Consider the following 4,363-nt stretch of genomic DNA (forward strand, 5'->3'; position numbering starts at 1 on the left):
GGAACGTTGGTTTCCTCCGTCACTGAAGCAAGCAAGCCTCATGTTAGCTTCAAGCTGCCTGGCTGCCGGCCACCATCTTGGCTGGCAGTTAATTTGCATATCGCCCTGATTAGCCAATTGGAAGGGTAGCAGAGGTACGGCTAATTACCATGTTTCTCTTTTATTAGATAGGATGAAGAATCTTTAATGAAGTGACAAAATGCTGATGACAGACTGTAAAGTTAAAAAGACTCAGTGCATAAAACTATATAATCTGTATGGTATCTGTAGTTACCTATGCTTAAATATTAATTGAGAGATTCATTGGGAAAACACTGAAAGATAAAAAGACTAAAAAACTAAAACTAAAAAATTTAAAAAGTGGTCAAATAACTGACTGGCTCAGCATAGATTAAAGTCATTGGAACCAGTGCTTAAAGTGGTCCATGGAGGGGGGCCAGTCTGTGACCTACTTACAGCCAGTTCATAACAAGATAAGTAAAGAAACTAAGGTTTATAGCAATTTGAAAGGTTTATGTTATGTCTGATAAATCTAATAATGTATAATACAAATAAATCCAAAGTCATTGTATCTGCCTCCTTTTTTCTTTCAGTCATTCTGGACTGGAGATATGCATATAACAACAGATTCTGATTGGCCTTCTTCTTTACTTCCACTTAAGGTATAAAATTTATACTGTGTAGATACTCTTAACTATAGAAAAGCATATTTCGAAAATGTAAAGCTGCCAAAGTTACCTACCCCTAAATTAGTCTACAAAATAAGTTAAATCTCTAAAACAGTTACATGTAGGCAAATTGCCATCTATCACCTCTAATCTCTGATTTAGGGGCCCATTTTTGTGTGTTTATATATATATTTTTAAACAATGCTGACAAGCACTTTTCACACTTAGTATATGCCTATCAGTAGACCCAGAGGAAATATCTTGATTATTTTTCCAAGAAAATGAGAAAGTATTACACACAGACAAAGGAGAAGTGGGGAAAAATGCTTCATGAAACTAGGGATGTTGGAAGAACAGCGTCAGCATGTTTCTCTGAATACCAGTGCAAATCTGCAATGTGAAGATATGTGCAAATCAGCTTTTATGAAAATAGATACAGGCATTACAGTTATGAGCACATTTTTATATTTCCAAATATCTCAAGTTAATTTCTATGATGAATATCCCCATTGACATTACTTAATGGTTTAAAGCAACTTGATATTTAAAAAACCACACCTAATCAACTTTAAAAGAAATTCCTTTACCATAAAAATGATGAGCGTGGATATATAAAATATTAAAAGAGCTGAAACTGGTTTGGCTCAGTGGATAGAGCGTCGGCCTGCGGACTCAAGGGTCCCAGGTTTGATTCTGGTCAAGGGCATGTGCCTTGGTTGCAGGCACATCCCCAGTGGGAGATGTGCAGGAGGCAGCTGATCGATGTTTCTCTCTCATCGATGTTTCTAACTCTCTATCCTTCTCCCTTCCTCTCTGTAAAAAATCAATAAAATATATTTTAAAAATATATTAAAAGAAAGACATCCAAAGTAATAAAAAAATAAAGACCAGAAATCCTACCAATACCATGGTTTCCAAACCAATAAGATTATAGTGTTCTCCTGTGGTGTTGTTCAGTTTACAAAATTCCAAGTCCTAGGTAAGGCCTGGATGTGATCAAGTTTCAGGCTACATATAATTTTTTCACCATAACTGTTCTGTTGGGTTTTTTTTCTTTCTTTGAGAGCCAAAGATAACAGCCCTGACACAGTGGGGATAGTAGCAATTATTTAAATTCCAAATAAATGCATTGTTTTATTTGCTTTACTCACCTCTCTATACCCAGAGGTGAAAACCTACTTCTTCCTTTCTTATGTTGCTCTACTGATACCCTAAGCACATTTGTGGATTTGATTGTGAAATCTATATATAACAAAAATATTCATAATTCATTCTGCCAGTACATCATGATTTCAAAATGCCCCAAATTCAAACAAACAATAATAATAAACGCCATAAACAAGGACAAAAAGCAAATGTCAAATTGGGAAAAATATTTGCAACTCATATTACTGACAAATGGCAGTTTCACAATAAAGTAGTAATTCCTACAAATCAGTTCTTAAAAAGCTAACATTCCAGTACAAAAATAGACAAAGGATAAACCAGACAGTTCACAAAAAGAAAGTACAAATAAGTAACTCTTTTTACAAGAGAACATCTTCAACCTTACTTATAATAGAGAAATACAACTCATAGTGAAATCATTCTTTCTCTAACAGATTGTCAGAAAGTGTTAACACACTGTATTGGGAAAGTTGAGGGTAAATCGAGCATTCTCATGTACTACTCTTGGGAATGTAAAGTGGCACCAACTCTACGAAGAAAATCTGGTCATTTTTATTAAAATTAGAAATACAGACCCGAAAGGACATTATTAGGTTAAATGACAAATTTGGAATATGGATAGTATATTGTAGAGAAATACATTGTACCCATGTTTGCTGGGAGCCAGTCCATCCTCGCTGCTTGACACAGTCGCTGCAGGGAAGAAACATCTGCACAGCATATGTTTCAGGGGACCTGGCGTATATAGCATACTGTTCTTAATATGTTTGCTCCCTTAGCGCTATGTGTTTTAACCAAGGTCACCTCTCTGAAAAAAGTTGTTTCCCCAGGTAGGGATTTTTCCCTGAAGTTAGGGAGGGGATAAAACCCCTTAACTAAGTGCCAGGCGGGTAGTTACCTGGCGACCGAACCTGGCTGGAGAACCTAGCTGGAGATCCTAGACAGAACTTGGCTGGAGAACTGGCTACAGAACCTGGCTGGAGACCCTGACAAGAGAACCCGGCTATGATGATCACCTGAACGCTGCCTCTGTGTCATTCCTTCTTCACCGACTCCGTCCACACCTTTGGGGATCCCTGGACCTGCTGGGGTTGGAACCCAGCACATGTTAAATTTATTAAAATTCATAACTTACAATGGTTATAAAAAAGAATGCCCTTATTTTGAGAAAATACACATGCATTTAGGAGAAAAGGGCCATAATATACTCAACTTATTTATAGGATTTACAGGTATTCTTTATACGATTTTTACATTTTTTGTTTTTTGTTTTTGTTAATTCTTACCCAGGGATATTTTTCCATTGTTGTTTTTTTTTAATATATTTTATTGATTTTTTACAGAGAGGAAGTGAGAGAGAGAGAAAGTTAGAAACATCGATGAGAGAGAAACATCAATCAGCTGCCTCCTACACACCTCCCACTGAGGATGTGCCTACGACCAAGGCACATGCCCCCGACCGGAATCAAACCTGGGACCTTTCAGTCTGCAGGCCAACACTATATCCACTGAGCCAAACTGGTTAGGGCTCCATTGGTTTTTAAAGAGTGGAAGGGAGGGGGAGAGATAGAGTGAGAAACATCAATGTGAGAGAGACACATTTATTGCTTGCCTCCAAGGCTCGTGCCCTTGACCAAAATCAAACCAGGAACCCTTCAATACTCAGGCTGACACTGTATCCACTGAGCCAAACCAGCTAGGGCTATTCTTACTCTTGCCACTTTCTTTTTTGTTTTTGTTGTTTGTTTGTTTTTTTCAATTTTTTATTGTTGAACATATGCCATATGTCTCCATTTTTCCCTGATTGACCCCATATAGTCTGCCTCCCAGGACCCTGCCCCAGGCCTTCACCACCCTATTGTCTGTGTCCATAGGTTATGCATACATGCATACAAGTTCTTTGGTTGATCTCTCCCCCCATACACACACCCACTTTCCCTCTGAGATTCCACAGTCTGTTCCATGCTTCTATGTCTCTAGATCTATTTTGTTCATCAGTTTATTTTATTCATTAGATTCCACATATGAGTGAGATCATGTGATACTTGTCTTTCTCTGGCTGGCTTATTTCACTTAGCATAATACTCTCTAGGTCCCTCCATGCTGTCTCAAAGGGTAAGAGAGTCTTCTTTTTTACTGCAGCATAGTATTCCATGATGTAAATGTACCAGTTTTTTTATCTACTAACTAGAGGCCTGGTGCATGAAATTCATGCACAGGTAAGGTTCCTAGGCCTGGCCAGCATCAGGGCCAATCAGGGCCTTCCTTCTGGCTGCCGGCGGGGTCTCCCTTCCCTGACTGCCGGCCCAGGCCTTCCTTCCTTCCATTACGCCCTTGGTGGTCAGTGCACGTCATAGTGAGCGACCAAGCTCCCAATCTCCTGGCCGAACTCCCAAGGGAACAATTTGCATATTAGGCTTTTATATATATACTAGAGGCCCGGTGCACAAAATTCGTGCACTAGGGGGAGAGAGGGGGTCCCTCAGCCTGGCCTGTGCCCTCTCGCAGTCTGGGACCCCTCAGGAGAT

The 4,363-nt window shown here is 39.2% G+C and overlaps 1 protein-coding gene across 1 annotated transcript in view; it reads right to left on the minus strand.

Annotated features, from left to right (window-relative positions):
* Positions 1 to 297, minus strand: part of SLC16A10 (solute carrier family 16 (aromatic amino acid transporter), member 10) — a 68,989-nt gene extending 68,692 nt beyond the window's left edge. The window contains exon 1 of the mRNA XM_015561645.1: positions 275 to 297. The gene's annotated coding sequence lies outside the window, so the exon portion shown is untranslated. The remainder of the gene's footprint in view (positions 1 to 274) is intronic.
* Between the last annotated feature and the right edge of the window lie 4,066 nt (positions 298 to 4,363).

Source organism: Myotis davidii, unplaced genomic scaffold, assembly GCF_000327345.1.
Source record: "Myotis davidii unplaced genomic scaffold, ASM32734v1 scaffold196, whole genome shotgun sequence".
Lineage (NCBI taxonomy): Eukaryota > Metazoa > Chordata > Mammalia > Chiroptera > Vespertilionidae > Myotis > Myotis davidii.